A 17,469-nucleotide genomic window follows, 5' to 3' on the forward strand; every position below is an offset into this window, starting at 1 on the left:
ATCCCACAACTAGTATTTTTTCCATTGTTCCACACTGCCAGGCAGTCCCACACCATCAGATGAGAAAGTTTAGGAGCCAGTTTCTTGAAAAAGCCATTTTAGGAAGCATATATCTGTGCAGAGAAAGAAGAATGGAATGGAGAAATTCCATTTGAGTCAAGAATGATATTTATAAATAAGCTACAATGTTCTGATTATTTGCCAGTGTGAAGCATCTAAATAAATCACAAATAGTGGTTATTTTCCCCTCCCTGGTATTATTATAGCTACAATGTTGTCTGTCATCTTCAGACCTGAAATGCCAACGTGTTGACATTAAAAAAAAGACACCACAAATTCTAAAATCCACACCCTCTTCTTTGGAAAATGACTACCCCATGTTTACATAGAAATCCAGTGTCAGAAGTAAGTCTGATACCAAAGTCAGCTGACTCTCGGGCCAGGTTTCTTTTCAGTGCCCAGCATTAAATACCTTAATGAATGTCAAACAAATCAACCGACTTTCAAAAGCAAACAAGTGAGATCAAATTACCATATGAGGTTGTTTCATAATTCAACAACAGTTCGATATGGCCTGTTGGACACCCAACTTGATTTCCTTGTAAATGTGGTTTCTTTATAATTAGTGTCTGGCTAGTGACACCCATTTTTAGTTCCTGATTTTGGGTTTTCTTGTTTTGACTCTGAGGAAAAGACCACAGAAGGTCAGAGCTGGAGGAGCCTTAGAAGATAAAACTTAGACCCTGTCCTCCTAGAACATACATTCTAACAGGGGAGATAATATCTACACAAACATGTCGGGTACAAGGAAACACTAAGGGTCATAATTCACATTTCTATAGAATTCAAAGGTTTGTAAAGTACTTTCCTTATAAAAATCTAATTGAGGGGGGCAGCTAGGTGGCACAGTGGATAAAGCCCTGGATTCAGGAGGACCTGAGTTCAAATCCGGCCTCAGACACTTGACACTTACTAGCTGTGTGACCCTGGGCAAGTCACTTAACCCACATTGCCCCACAAAAAACCCCCAAAAACGAAAATCTAATTGAGGTGGGTAGGACAAGCAGTATTCTCTCCATTTCACAGATTGCAAAAGAAAAGCTCAGAGATTGTTGTTGTTCATCCTTTGTTTTCTAAGAGGAGCAATGACATCAGGAGGACAATATCTTGACTTGCAAGTGAATTGGATTTAAGTGAGGCTGAGCTGTGCAAAGTCATCAGCCTCACTCTCTCCTCCAGAGTCATCAGCACAAGCTCAGAGATGAATGGCCAGTTAGATGACAGTACAAGTGCTTCCTAACCTTTTTTGTGTCATAGATCCCTTTGGCAGTCTGATGAATTCTAGTACTACTGTGATTTGTCAGCTATATTCATAAGAAGGAAATGCTACATTTCACTTACAAATCAGTGAAAACAAAGATACATTGGTGGGAGATGGGGAAGGGGGGGGGGCGAAGAGAGTTATCATTGAAGTTCATGGACTTCCTGAAATCTCTCCATGGTTTACAGACCTAAGGTTGAGAGCACTCTGAGAAGAAGGCAGGAACCAGAATTTAGACCTAGATCTCCTCTCAAGTTCAGCTCTCTTCATGGCATACCATACTGCCTCTATGGGAGTGTGGGTGGTTGAATGCACATGCTCACACCTCCTTATGTTTTTGAGTCTGCTTTGGCAGAGCTGAGTTTGGGGAGGAGAGTTAATAATGACTTTGGTCTAAATACAGGACAAGATGATAGAGGCCATCAATTTTCCCAGTCCAGCTGATTCCCTATGACCTTGAGCAGCTCAGGTGATTTACTTGGACAACAGAAGTTAGAAAGTGGAAGGGGAAGAAAAAACAGGATCTCTTCAGGATAGAGCTACAGGTCCAGGAGCTCCCAGCTCCTAGATTTGCAACCCTTCCTGGAGGGTTAGAAGCAAGATCTTAGGTATCTCTTTGTCCCCCAGGGCAGGCTTTAGTGGAGGGACCTACAGAGTCAGAAATGGTTGTTTTTGTTTTTGTTTTTTCAGGGCAATAGGGGTTAAGTGACTTGTCTAGGGTCACACAGCTAGTAAGTGTCTGAGACTGGGTTTGAACTCAGGTCCTCCTGAATCCAAGTCTGTGCCACCTAGCTGCCCCAAATTGACTCTTTTTTTTTTTAACGGGGCAATGGGGTTAAGTGACTTGCCCAGGGTCACACAGCTAGTAAGTGCTAAGTGTCTGAGGCCGGATTTGAGCTCAGGAACTCCTGAATCCAGGGCCACTGCTTTATCCACTGCACCACCTAGCCGCCCTAGAAATGGTTGTTGACAGAATGAATTTGGTCAGTAGAAAAGGAAAGAGACAGAATCACCAATGTTAGAGCTGAAAGAACCCTTAAGAAATCATCTGACCTGACATCTTCTCTGCCCCTCCATTTTCCCTGGTACTAGATCACCTGTTCATTGCTAAAGTCCCCACTATACTAGAATGGGTGGTTTTGACTTCATCCATTACCAAGGAGAGATTGAGCCTGGAGGGGATGACTACACGGGTCCCTTCCAGCTCTGATGTTCTCTGCTCAGTTCTCTCTTATCTATCCATTTGCTTATCTGTAAAATAAGGATAATGATGCTTGTGCTACCTACTTCACAGGGTTGTTATGAGAAAGACATAAAGTGGTTTGACCATGATATTCTCTGTTATTAATATGATTATTACTGGCATAATAATAAGAAAATAATAACCAATGGATAGTTTAGTCCGCTAGCATCTAAACAGTATTGAGAGATCTAGAGGGAGGCCCTCAGGATGTTGGGTGGACCTTCAGCCTAGGATTTATTGGAGGATGTGTACCAGAGTCACGTTGGATGAGTGGATAGGGATAAATTGTGATCTATAGATTTGGAGGCAGCATTCACATAGTTAAGGTCATAGGATCATCTAGGTAGTGAAGTGTTCTTATCCACTTGAAGTTCTTTCAGCCCACAAGTTCTATATTCCAACATTCTCTCAATTTATCAATCAATGAGCATTTATTGAGGGCCTACTATGTAGGCACTAAGGATGCAAACACAAAAATGGAATAAGTAATCAGATATAGGTTATACATGTGCAAGCATGTAAAACACTTCCACATTATTATTTTGTACAAGAAGACTTGAATAAAAGGAAAAAAGAAAGTGAAAAAATAGCATGCTTGAATCTGTTTTTGGATAATATCAGTTCTTTCTCTGGAGAGTGTGCTTCATCATTATTCCTTTGGGATTGTCTTGAATCATTGTAATGCTGAGAACAGTTAAGTCATTTACAATTCTTCATTGTACAATATGGCTGTTACTGTATACAACATTCTCCTGTTTCTGATCAGTTCATGTAAGTCTTTCAAAATTTTTCTAAAGTCATCCTGCTTGTCATTTCTTATAGCACAATAATATTCCATCAAAATCATATACCACAGCTTGTTTAGCCATTTCCCAATTGATAAGCATTTCTTCAATTTCCAATTCTTAGACAATACAAAATGAACTGCTGGAAATATTTTTGTACAAATAGGTTCTTTTCCTTTTTTATGTCTGGGAAATAGACCTAGTAGGAGTTGGTATCACTGGATCAAAGGTTATGCAGTTTTATAGCCCTTTGGGCATAGTTCCAAATTGCTCTCCAGAATGGTTGGATCTGTTCATAACTTCATCAGCAGTGCACCCCAGTTTTCCCACATCCCCTCCAATATTTATCATTTTCCTTTTTTGTCATATTAGTCAATCTAATAAGAGTTGTTTTCATTTGCATTTGTCTAATCTATAGTGATTTAGAGCAATTTTTTCAGATGACCGTAGATAGCTTCGATTTCTTTGTCTGCAAACTGCCTGTTCACATCCTTTGAAAAGGCTTTGATTTTCTAAGGTTCCTCCCAGACCTAATGTTTTGTGTTCTATATTTTATGATTTTCAGTTCTTCATTCAAATTGTATTCTGTAACCAATGGGGGTGCTGGTAAATGTTTGACAACCAGCTCTCAGAAATGAGAGGAGAAGTGTTTTGTACAGACTTTTAGGCTTAACCTGAATTATTAACCCTATCACTTTCTTAACTGTAGGCAATCAACAGAATAATAAAGCAAGTCCTGATTTCTACTGTTTGCTGATTGTTCAGATGTAAATCAGCTCACACTGATAATTTAACCATCAACTTGAGAAACAATATGAGCTGGCTCCAGCATCTCTCTACCTATAACTGTAGGTATCCCGCAAGGCTCTGTCCTGGGCTCCCATTTCTTTATCTATAGTCTCTTATTTGATGACCTCATCAGTTCCAAGGAGTTTAATCATCTCTATTTAGATTATTCCCAGACAAATATACATAGTCTTTCTCCTAAGCTGTTGTCCCACATGAATAACTGCCTTTTGGACATTTTCAACTATGTGAACTTCTGGCATCACAAATTCCACATATCCAAGCAGATCTCATTATCTTTCCTGTCAACCCCACTCCTTTTCAGAACTTTTCTATTTTCTGAGAGCACCAATCAAACTTCTAGTCACTCAGGTTCACAACCTCAGAGTCATCCTCAGCTCCTGACCCGACCTCACCCCATGTATCTAATCACCTGCCACATCTCATCATTTCTATCTATACAACATCCCACACATCAGTACCTTTCTATCTACTCAGACAGGCACCTCCTCAATTCAGGCCTTTATCACCTTTTACCTCAATGATTGGGTAGCTAAGTGGCTAGAATATCTGTCCTGGAGTCAGGAAAACTCATCCTGAATTTAAATTTGGTCTCAGACACTTACTAGCTATGTGACCCTGGGTAGGTCACTTAATCCTGTTTACCTCAGTTTCTTTTTTGGTAAAATGAGCTGGAGAAGGAAATGACAAACCACTCCATTATCTTTGTCAAGAAAACCCCAAATGGCATTACAAAGAGTCAGACACAAATGAAAAACGACTGAACAACAACCACCTCAATGGTCTTCCTGACTTAAGTCTCTCTCTACTCCATCGATACTTACAGCTACCAAAGTTATTTTCCTAGAGTGAAGATCCAGCCATGTCAGACCTCTACTCAAATAAACTGCCACGCCTCTATATTACCTCTAGGATACAACACAAACTACTCAATCTGTTATTTTAAACTCTTCAAAACCTGGATGCATCTTACCGTAATTCTGACCTCATTGCCTATGATTCTCCCACACCAAGGCTAGAGTTCAGTGAAATAGGCCTCTTTGCTGTTCCTTGCACATAAGACTGCTTTTCCTGACTCCCTGCTTATTCACTGGCTGTCACCATGTCTGGGATGTCCTGCTCCCCTCCCTCCTTCCCTCTTTCTGCCTCCAGGAATCTCTGATTCCCTTTCATACTTATCTCAAGTACCACTTTCTGCAAGAGAGCTTTTCTAATCCCCTCAGCTTCTAATGTCTTCCCTGCGGAAGTTATCATCTACCTGTTGTGTGTCTTCTGAGAGAGAGGAACTAGAGAAGTGATATAATGAGTATAACAAGCACACATATCAGGAAACTTCCTTTACCAATGTGGATCAGCACCTTATTAGCATTTTTTTGGCAGGGCAATAAGGATTAAGTGACTTGCCCAGGGTCACACAGCTAGTAAGTGTCAAGTGTCCGAGGCTGGATTTGAACTCAGGTCCTCCTGAATCCAAGGCCAGTTCTTTATCCACTGAGCCACCTAGCTGCCTGTATTAGCAATTTATAATCGCAGAGAAATATCTGGAGCATGGAGAGGTTATCACCCAGCCAGGATGCGTCAGAGTCAGGAAATAAATCCAGAGCTTACTATTCCCAAGGCTCTTTCTTCACTATGCAATGCTGCCTTGGCATATGCCAATCAATGTGCATGTTGTCTCCCCCATTAGAATGTAAGGTTCTTGTGAGGAGGGACTGTTTCTTTTCTGTGTTTGCATCCCTAGAGCCTAGCACAGAGTGTGGTACTCGCTAGACATCTGCTAAGTGCTTAGGATTAATTGATTCTCTGAATATTCTAAGGTCTCTTTCACATCTGATACTCTACAATACATTTCCTCCAGTTTCTGACATTCTGGCTTTGTTTTGTTTTTATTTTATTTAAAGTTCCCTTCCAACTCTAATATGTTTTCTGAGATAACCCTGGTTTCATTGAGGTAATTGCTATAGATTCCTGAGAGGCAGAATCCTAAAGATGTGTAAAGACCTCATCCCAGCCCTGGCCCAATCACAAAATGTGACATTTCCCGTCTCCTGTCTCCAGGCTCCACAGTTGTTTACACATTCCAGAGAAGACAGAGGAAGGAAATGAACATGGTTCCTAGGCCAGGGTTCCCTTCCTGCTCAAACTGGTTCCAGGGAGCGCCACCAGCCCCAAGGCTCTGACACTGACCCTTCAGGGATGCAGGGAGAAGGGAGGGCAGCGAGGGATGAGGGAGGGGAAGTGGGGGAAGCTTCCAGCTGCGGAAAGGCTTTGAATGGATTCTGCTTGATTCATTTAAGTGAAAGCTGGGGCTTCCTCATGCATTCCTAGAGTGTTCCCTGTGCCTCCCTGGTGGCTTTGATCTGCTCTATCTAGGTGCTCAGGGAATGTACTAGCATCTGTGTCCATGTGCTGTTGGTGCAGAGGAAGATGACTTACTGTGCATCATTGAGGTTGGCATAGGGACCCAGAGCATGGCTCCCCCTCACAGGGAATTTGCCTTACAAGTGCCTACCCCTGACAGCCTTGACAGTCTGCCATGTGTACAACATATGGGTCTAGTATTTCTGCACTGACCTGTTCACATCCCTACTCTGATCAAAACCCTTCAGTGGGGGCAGTTAGGTGGTGCAGTGGATAGAGCACCCGCCCTGGATTCAGGAAGACCTGAGTTCAAATCTGGCCTCAGACATTTAACACTTACTAGCTGTGTGACCCTGGACAAGTCACTTAACCCCAATTGCCTCACTAAAAAAACCAAACCAAAACAAACAAACAAAAAAAACCCTTCAGTGGCACTCAAAGTTCTGCTTCTCGAAAATTTCCCCCAAATAAAGTTCTGTTTCTCGGCCTCACATCAGGTCCCTCCATAACATGAAGCTAACCTGACTTTCTAGCATTGTATCTCTCTGCTACAGCCAAAGCAGACTACTCTCTGGTAGCCTCCCCCTCCCCACACTCTCTTGTCTCCTTTCTTTTTCAATGTTCTTAGATGAACTACCCCCCCCAACACACACACACACACACACACACACACACACACATACACATACCATACACAGACATCAATGAAAACATCATTAATTCAGATTATACCCATTCAGTGTAAGTAATTGGACTAGATTTTTAGAGCTGGGAAAGACCTTAGAGAAAAGGGTTTTTTCTCATTTATTCTTTCCTTCAATTAATGTTAATTAACACTTTATGACAATAGCTGGGGGAGGAATAGGGAGGGAGGGAGGGAGGGAGGGAGAGAGAGAGAGAGAGAGAGAGAGAGAGAGAGAGAGAGAGAGAAGCAAAATAGTCCCTTAACTCAAGAGCTCACTGTATAGCCAAGGAGATTAGATGTACAAGAAAACTCTAATATGGTAATGAATAGTGGAAAGACCATTGGATTTGAAGTCAAGAGACCTGAGTTAAAGTCACTTCACCGACACAAACAAGTCACTTCACCTCTGAGTCTCAGGGTCCTCTCTAACATGTGGACAATACAATTTGTACCACCTCTATCAAAGGGTGTAAACCTTTAAGGATCATAGAACTGTGAATATAAGACAAAATGTGAGGTATAAATAAGATGTGAAAAATGCTAGGGGTATAAGGAAGGAAAGATCATTTGTGAATGGAGAGTGGAAGAAGATGAAGGGGTAAAGAAAGGCTTTCCAGAAAAGTTGGTAATAGCCAGCTTTACCTTGAAATCTGGACATGATTTCAACAGGGAAAGATGAAGGTGAGGTATATACTGTGGAGATGGGGAAAAGTGTGAGCAAAGACAGGGAAGCATGGTTTGGTCACTAGTACAATTTGGCTGGAGTAGAGTATAAAATAAGATGAAAAAGGGAGTCAGGTGCCAGATTAGGAAATGACCCAAATGCCAATCTGGGGTGTTTGGGCTTTATTTGCTTACCAATAGGGAGCTACTAAAAAAAATAGAGTAGGTGAGTGACATGCTTAGATCTATCCATTAAGATTAGTCTGGCAGGAAATAATTTGCCATTGCATATCTACAAGGAAAGTAATGAAGCATTAGAGCAATATTTATTTGGGAGAAACTTTTGAAGTGTTCTTTAGAAGGCTATTTTCAAGCTTGCAAAGAGCAACATTTACATATAGATATAATATGCAAATGAAAAATACTTTTAAAAATCTACAAATATTCATTCCTATAAGTCCTTTGATGAGAAGATCTGGGTTAGTTAGATGATACAGTGGAAAGAGTACTGGCCCTGGAGTAAGAAGAACTTGAGTTCAAATCTGGCCTCATATACTTACTGGCTGTGTGACCCTGGGCAAGTCCAATTGCTGCTAGAAGAAGAAGAAGAAGAAGAAGAAGAAGAAGAAGAAGAAGAAGAAGAAGAAGAAGAAGAAGAAGAAGAAGAAGAAGAAGAAGAAGAAGAAGAAGAAGAAGAAGAAGAAGAAGAAGAAGAAGAAGAAGAAGAAGAAGGAGAAGAAGAAGGAGAAGAAGAAGAAGAAGGAGAAGAAGAAGGAGGAGGAGGAGGAGGAGGAGGAGGAGGAGGAGGAGGAGGAGGAGGAGGAGAAACTGCTTACCACTTTCTTAAAAAGAATAGAATCTGGGGGCAGCTAGGTGGTGCAGTGGATAAAGCACCAGCCCTGGAGTCAGGAGGACCTGAGTTCAAATCCAGCCTCAGATGTTTGACACTTACTAGCTTTGTGACCCTGGGCAAGTCACTTAACCCTCATTGCCCGGCAAAAAAAAGAAAGAAAGAATAGAATCTTAGAATATGAACTATGTGAGGTGGTGGGGCCCTAGGAACATAGAATGTTAGGGTTGCAAAAAAAAATTCAGGGCATAAAATGTTAGAGCAAAAAGTACTTCAAAGATCACCCAACTCCTTCACTGACTAGAGGCAGAGACTGAATCCCAGAGAACATGTGACTTGTCAGTATTATTCACGTAGTAAGTGGCAGAGTCATGCTCTTTCTGCCACACCAATGTTGCCTCGCTATCAGGTAGTAGCCACACTTGACCAGACTTCAAGACAGTTTCAGATTCAAGGAAATAATAGTATATTTTGAATGTGGTACTTCAAAGTCATCTCCTATGTCAGCACACATGCCCTGATTATTATCTTGAAAAACGATATCTAAGAAAAATTTTTTGAAAAGAAAAATGATATCTGAAAAGAGGCACTACCCATATGGGTTTAAGGATATGGATGGAAAGTGATGGGGAAGGAAGAAGTTTCTGTCTGAGCTTATAGGAAATGTTGCTTATAGAATGAGATTTGGAAGGGGCCTTAAAGAGTGGCTAATCCAGTCCCTTCATTTTTCAAATTAAGAAACTGGTACCAAAAAGAGGGAAGTGACTTGCTGCCCAGGGTTACACAACTAGAAATAGCAGAGCCAGGTTTCGGATTCAGGTCCTCTGCCTCCAAACTCCTTGATTTCCCAACTACACCCAGGCTACTGCTGGGGACACTCCCCACCTCCACCCCAATAGCCCTGGCAAGGTGGCTTCTGATGGCCCAGATTAAGCAACAAACCAAGGTCCTTGGGGAAACACAACAACAATAATGACAACAAAACCCCAAAGGTTCATATTTAGCTGTGTTTTTTTTTTTTAAATACAAAAAAAAAGACATTTCCAAACAGTAGGGATTTTTTGGAACAGTGTCGAGAGGATATCCAGAGCTTCAGAACTGAAATGAGTCCTGTGTGCCTCCCTTCCTTGTGGTGTCAACACAACCTTGGACTCAGTTGGACACTTCCTGGTTTCCTCCGAAGCTGAATTCTCATAGGATCTAAAAGGGGTCATGGGACAGCAACGATTATTGTTTTCAACAGGCACATAGCTGAATGAAACCCACAGGAACCTACCGAGGCCCTTGGGAGCTTATTATGAAATGGCTGCTGAAGGCTTGTGCTGGAGGAGGCAGGACCTATTATCTTGATAAACACATCTCATTGTAGTTTCAGCAAAAGAGGGTTTCAGAACTCATGGATGAAAAAGGATCTATCATAGGAGGTCAAAGTTGGCAAGACCCCTTAGAACAGAGAATGTCAGAAATGAAAAGACCCTTAGAATGTTAGGATCAGAGATCTAGGGCTGAAGAGAACCTCTGAGGATATATCTTGGAACATGAACTGCAAGGGTGGAAAGAGACTTCAGACTATAGGACCTAAAATGCTGGAGTTGGCAGGGAGGTTAGAACTGTAGATTGTCAGAGCAGGAAGAGATCACAGAGGGCATCTAGTACAACTTCCTCATTCAAGTGAAGAAAAAGTTGATGCCCAGAGAAAGGGGGTTGCCAAAAGTCACAAAAAAAGTTGGTATCAGATTAGAGAGGAACACAATCTTCTCAAGCTTGCCTCCCCTCCCATCTCTTCTCCTCCCCTCCCACTTCTCCTGTTCTCTCCTCCTTTCTCTCCCCTCTCCTCCCCTCTTGTCTTTTCCTTTTTCCTTGCTTCTCTCTTCTTCTCTCCTCCCTCTGTTCTCCTCCAGGTTAAACATCCCCATTTCCTCAATTAATCCCAGTGGCCAGACTTACTCCATATGGTGCATTCATGTTCCACCAGAAAGCCTTTCCCAGTCAGACCAGTCCCCAAACTCTTCTTCCTCTGAGCTTTTGTGGTACCTAATGTCTGTACAGTTCATTGGATATTACAATCCATCTGGCTTCATGACCCTATTCTCTTGTGACCTTATGCCATTCTTTAAATGTGTTATTGTCATTTACCTTTTCATATATTTGCATTTGTCTCCCTAGTCCAAGTCTGAGCTCCCCAGTCTCACTTTCCTTTTTAGCCCCAGGCTTGAGTACAGGAAATGGCCTAGAGTAGGTGCTCTGCATAATTCAATTTAGTTATGAAAATATTACTTGTATTTTATGGCTTTTTCCATGCAATGGCTATTCCCCTCACCTTCAGCCTCCTGTCTTTGTACCTCTGCCTCTCTGTCCCTTTCCTCACCCCACTTAGGGCCCCTAACCTGAATCTTGAAAGGAGATAAGAAAATCCTAAAATCTGAAAATAAGGATTCTGAAAGGCAAGAGATAAGAAGCAAGTGCATTCCAGGCTTGGAAAAAAGCTTGTGCAAATATACAGGGGTGGGAAAGAGAATGTGGAGTTCAAGTAACCACCAAGAGCCCAGTTTTGTTGGAACAAAGAGTTCATGCAGGGAAGTAATATAAAGTGAGACTGGAGAGGTAGGTAGGAGCTAGAGTCTGGAAATCCTTGAGCACTAGGCTGAAGAGTGTATTTATTTTTTTCTTTAGAGGCAATAGGGAGTCACTAAAGGATTTTGAACAGGGGAGTGACAGTACTCAGATATGTGCCTTAGGAAGATTATACTGGCAGCTGTGTGGAGGATGAATCAGATTTGGGGAGAATTTATAAATTGAGGATTTAACTACAAAGTTATGACAGTAATCCAGAGGAGAGATGATGAGGAACTGAACAAAGGTATTCAGAAGTAGAAGGAGACTTGCTAGTACTTGGCAACTAATTGGATTTGGGGGATGAGGGAAAGAGTCAAGGATGATTATAAGTTTACAAACTTGAGTAATAGAGTAATATGCTAGTGACATCAATAGAAATAGGGAAGTTTTGAGAAGGTGTGGGTTTGATGGAGTCAAAATGATGAATTCCCTTTTTTTTTTTTTTGGCGGGGCAATGGGGGTTAAGTGACTTGCCCAGGGTCACACAGCTAGTAAGTGTCAAGTGTCTGAGGCCAGATTTGAACTCAGGTACTCCTGAATCCAGGGCCGGTGCTTTATCCACTGTGCCACCTAGCTGCCCAATTCCCTTTTAGACATGCTGAGTTTGAGGAGCTAGCAAGACAGGTGGAGATGTCCAGCAGGCAGTTAATGATGGAGAGATGGGAATGTGGGGGATAGAGTAGGACTAGACATACACATTTGGGAGCAATCCACCTTGAAGTGATCAGGTCCAATGGGACCTGATGAGACCACAAAAAGAGAAAGTGTAGACTGAGAAAAGGAGAAGGCCAAGGACAAATGCTTGGAGGGAACTCACACTTAGGAGGCAGGAACTGTGTGATAATCTGTCAAAAAAGACCAAGTGGTGATACAGAAAGATAAAGAACCAGGAGAGAGCAGCATTGTGGAAGCCATGGCAGAAGGTTGTATCCATGAGTGGTCAGTGGTGCTGAAAGCTGCAGAGCTCAAGCAGCATGGGTCTTGAGAAAAAGTAATCAGATTTAAGAATTAAGAGATCATGGGGGCAGAACCAAGATGGTAGAGGAAAGGCACTGACTTGCCTGAACTCTCCCCAAGAACCCTCCAAATACCTTCAAATAACGCCATAAGACAATTCCAACTGATGACAACTTAGAAAGTCGGCAGGAAAGGTCTGCTGTAATGGGGTGAGAGTGGAGCTCAGTCCCTCGAATGCCACACCAGTGAAGACCCAACCTCACCCAGCAAACCAGGCCTCTTGAGTCTTTGAATCAGTGGCAGCAGGAACTGTTTCTGGAATTCAGCCCACACATGGTAAGGGGTTGATCAGTTGGCCAGAAGGAAATTATAGGAGTCTCTTTGCCAGCATTGGGACAGGTCTCTGTTGTTTTGGCCATACTTGGATCCAGGTCACAGTCTTGGGTGGTAGTCCCTGGTCGGGGAGGAGCACAAACATATGAGCTTGCAGTCACAGTGGAACAGGACTGTTTGTAGCTCCAGAGCAGAAAAGCAGGCCTCTGGCTGCTTGCAGACTGGAACACAGGAGAGTAGTAAACGCATGTCTTCTTAAATCCTAACAACTTGGAAGAACTAAGGACTTACAAATTCCTAGAAGTATCTCATAGAACAGCTGTACAAACTCCTTGAAGCTTGGGACACCCTGGAAGCAGTGTTCCACTTTAACAAAGAGTTAAAAGTCAAGAAATAGGCTGGGAAAATGAGCAAACAGAAAAAATGCTGTCCCTAGAAAGTTTCTATAGTGACAAGGAAGATCAAAATACACCCTCAGAAGAAGATAACAAAGTCAAATCTCCTACACCCAAAGCTTCTGAGAAAAATATGAATTTGTCTCAGGTCATAGAAGGGCTCAAAAAGGACTTTGTAAATAAAGTAAGAGAGGTAGAGGAAAAAATGTAAAGAGAAATGAGAATGATGCAAGAAAATAATTTTTAAAAGTCAACAGTTTGGTAAAGGAGACGCAAAAAATACTGAAGAATATAACGCCTTAAAAAACAGATTGTTTAAAATGGTAAAAAGAGGTACAAAAAGCCAATGAGGAAAAGAATACCTTGAAAAGTCAAACTGGCCAAATGGAAAAGGAGGTACAAAAGCTCTCTGAAAAAAATAACTCCTTAAAAAAATAAGATTGAACAAATAGAAGCTAATGACTTTATGAGAAATTAAGACACAATAAAGCAAAACCAAAAGAATGAAAAAAAATTGAAGGGAATGTGAAATATCTCCTTGGAAAAAGAACTGACTTGGAAAACAGATAGAGGAGAGATAATTTGAAAATTATTGAACTACCCAAAGCCATGATCAAAAAAAGAGCCTAGACATCATCTTCCAAGAAATTGTCAAGGAAAATTACCCTGATATTATAGAACCAGAAGGTAAAATACAAATTGAAAGAATCCACTGATCACCTCCTAAAAGAGATCCTAAAATGAAAACTCCCAGGAATATTATAGCCAAATTCCAGAGTTCCCAGGTCGAGGAGAAAATATTGCAAGTAGCCAGAAAGAAACAATAAAAGTATTGTGGAGCCACACAGTCAGGATAACACAAGATCTAGCAGCCTCCACTTTAAAGAATCTTAGGGCTTGGAACTGGGCAAAGGAACTGGGATTACAGCCAAGAATCACCTACCCAGCAAAACTGATTATAATCCTTCAGGGTAAAAAATGGGAATTCAATGAAAGAGAGGACTTTCAGGCATTCTTGATGAAAAGACCTGAGCTGAATAGAAAATTTGACTTTCAAATACAAGACCCTAGAGAAGCCTAAAAAGGTAAACAGAAAAAAATAAATTATAAAGGTTATTAAAGGGTTAAACTGTTTACATTCCTACATGGGAAGATGATACTTATAACTCATAATAACTTTCTCATTATTAGGGCAGCTAGATGGAGTATAATTGGACAGAGGGCACAGGTGTGGGTTGAATATGAAGGGATGATATCTTAAAAAAATTAAATTAAGGGGTAAGAGGAATGTATTGGGAGAAAGGAAAAGGGAGAGGTGGAATGGGATAAGGTATCTCACATAAAAGAAACAAGAAACAGCTTATACAGTGGACGGGAAGATGGGAGAGGTGTTGGGGAGTGAGTGAATATTACTCTCATCAGAACTGGCTCAATGAGGGAATAACATATATACTCAATTGGCCATAGTAATGTATCTTAACCAGCAGGAAAGTAGGAGGGGAAGGGGATTAAGGGGGAGGCCAGTTGGTGATTGAAGGAAGGGCAGATTGGGGAGGGGCAGTCAGAAGCAAAACACTTTTGAGGAGGGACAGGGTGAAAGAAGATAGAAAATAGAGTAAATGTCATGGGGAAGGAATGAGATGGAGAGAAATACAGTTAGCAATAGTAAATGTGAAAAAATTTGAAGCAAGTTTGTCTGACAGGCCTCATTTCTCAAACATAGAGAACTGAGTGAAATTTGTTAAAATAAGAGCCATTCCCCAATTGATAGATGATCAAAAGATATGAAGTTTTCAGATGAAATAATTCAATCTATATGGCTATAGGCATATGAAAAAATGCTCTAACTCACTATTGATTGGAGAGATGCAGGTCAAAACAATTCTGGGGTACTATCTCATACCTATTGGATTAGGTAACAGGACAGCAGAGGATAATGAAAAATGTACAGGATATGGGGAAATGAGACATTAATACTCTCTTGGTGAAATTGTAAACTGATTCAACCATTCTGTAGAACAATTTGGAACTATGGCCAAAGGGCTATAAAACCATGTATGCTCTTTGACTTCTAGGTTGGTATCCAAAAATAAATTTTTAAAAAGTTAAATTTGAAATTGAGGAGATGCCTATCAATTGGAAAATGGCTAAACAAATTGTGGGATGAGATTATGGTGGAGCACTATTGTGCTATAAGAAATGATGAGCAGGATGCTATCAGAAAAACTTGGAAAGACTTACCATGAGCTGATGCAAAGTGAAATGTACTGTATACAAAGTAACAGCAATATTGTAAGATGATCGGCTGTGAATGACAGCTGTTTCCAACAATACAATGATCCAAGACAACTCTGAAGGACTTATGAAAAATGCAATCCATTTCCAGAGAAAGACCTGATGGTATCTGAAAACAGATTAAAGCATACTTTTTAATTTCCTCTTTCTTAAGGTTTCTTTGGTCTGTTTTCTTTCACAACCTGAATAATGTGGAAATGTTTTGCATGACCACACATGTATAAATTATATTGAATTGCTTGCATTCTTAAGGGGGGAGAGGAAGAGAATATCAACATAAAAATTGTTTTTATATGTAATTTAGGAAAAGAAAATTCTAAATAAAAATAAATCATACATTTAAAAAAAGGAATTAAGATCACTGGAATCATTTAACCCTGATTGTCTCCAAAACAACAACAACAACAAACTGAGGCAGATAGGTGGCACAGTAGGTAGAACAGTGGTCCTAGAGTCAGGAAGATCTGTCTTAAGATAGCACCTCAGACACTTACTGGCTGTGTGATCCTGAGAAAGTCACTTAACTGAGAGAGAGAGAGGGAAAGAGAGAGAGAGAGAGAGAGAGAGAGAGAGAGAGAGAGAGAGAGAGAGAGAGAGAGAGAGAGAGAGAGAGAGAGAGAGAGAGAGAGAGATCTGGCTTCTGACAGTAGCTCTGGGACCCTGGGCTTCAGAGACCTCATTGATAAAATGAAGATAATAATACCTATAGTAGAAGGCATTATATAGTATATCTTACAAAGATGTTGTAAGATTTGAGATTTTAAAATTATAAATGTTTTGTAAACCTTTAAGGGCTATATAAATGCTGACTATCATTGGATAGAGCAGTTTCAGCATGGGGAATGGAAGTCATAATGAAGGAACTCAGACGGCAATAGAATAACAATAAGGGTGGAAGGGATGCCAGGAATTCTGATAGGAAATAACTAAGGAGAGATTTAGGAGAATGATGTCAGTCTGAAAGGAAGTCTAGAGGGATGTGATTTTTGGCTCTGCCATTAGAGATGTTAATTAATGTTTTTAATTAGTGAATTGGATGAAGCCAGATACATTCAGTCCCTTCCAGCCAGAAAAATGCTATGATTCTAGAATTAGAAAAGACAAGCATATGTGTTTAAGTGGCCTTTGCAAGTTCCTATGCTTGCTCTCTGGGCTTCAGATTGCTCATCTTTAAAATAAGAGAGTTGAACTAATTGTTAGAGACTATTATATTTGTCTCTAAATCTCTGAAAGGCTACAAAGGGGAAGAGGGATTAGCTGTGTTCTCTTTTGCCCTTGCTGTCAGAACTTGTAGCAAGGGGCAAGGGTGGCAGAGGGAGTTTCTGGGAGGCAGATTTTGCCTCATCGTAAAGAGAACCTTTATCACATATATCTAGAGATGAATTGGGCTGCTATGAGGCGGCAAATTTCCTGCCATTGTAACTTTTAAAGAAGAAACTATATGTTAAGCAGCATCTCTTTCATGGATTTTTTCAAAGGGATTTTGGAATTTTATGGGAGGTTAGACTAGAAGACTTCTAAGGCTCCACCCAGCTCTGACAACCTGTGTTGTATGCTGGCTGAGTCATATTTCAGGGAATTCTGGATTTTTACCTCTTGGAATTGGGACATAAATAAGGTAGCATTTTTGGTGGTGAAACCTTTGTCCTGAAGAAACCCTGAGAATTGTTCTTGAGTCTCTGGCTGAGTAAATAAATAGGAACTATGACCTTAGAGCATTTTGAAGAGCCCCAGGAATGAGGGGTATGCTTTCTAACCCACAAACTGACAAGTCAGGGTCCCTGGGGTTGGGGGAAGGGCAAAAGTGAAGGGAAAACAAGGTCTAAAGGCGAAAAGGAGACTGGAGCAGTTGACCCTATGAGAGTGTTTTGAATTTTGTTTTTAAATAGGGAAATGGGCAATTACTAGAAAGTTGAGGTGGGGGTAGGACAGTTAGGTGGCACAGTGATTAGAGTGCTGGGCGTGAGGTCAAGAAGACCAATCTTCATGAGTTCAAATTCAGATTCTAACTAGCTGTGTGATCCGGGGCAAGTCACTTAACCCTGTTTGTCTCAGTTTCCTTTTCTGGGGAAAGAAATGGCAAACCACTCTAGTATCTTTGCCAAGAAAACTCCAGATGAAGTCACAAAGAGTCAGAAATGACTGAAATGACTCAACA

Source organism: Dromiciops gliroides, chromosome 2, assembly GCF_019393635.1.
Source record: "Dromiciops gliroides isolate mDroGli1 chromosome 2, mDroGli1.pri, whole genome shotgun sequence".
NCBI classification, from domain to species: Eukaryota; Metazoa; Chordata; class Mammalia; order Microbiotheria; family Microbiotheriidae; genus Dromiciops; species Dromiciops gliroides.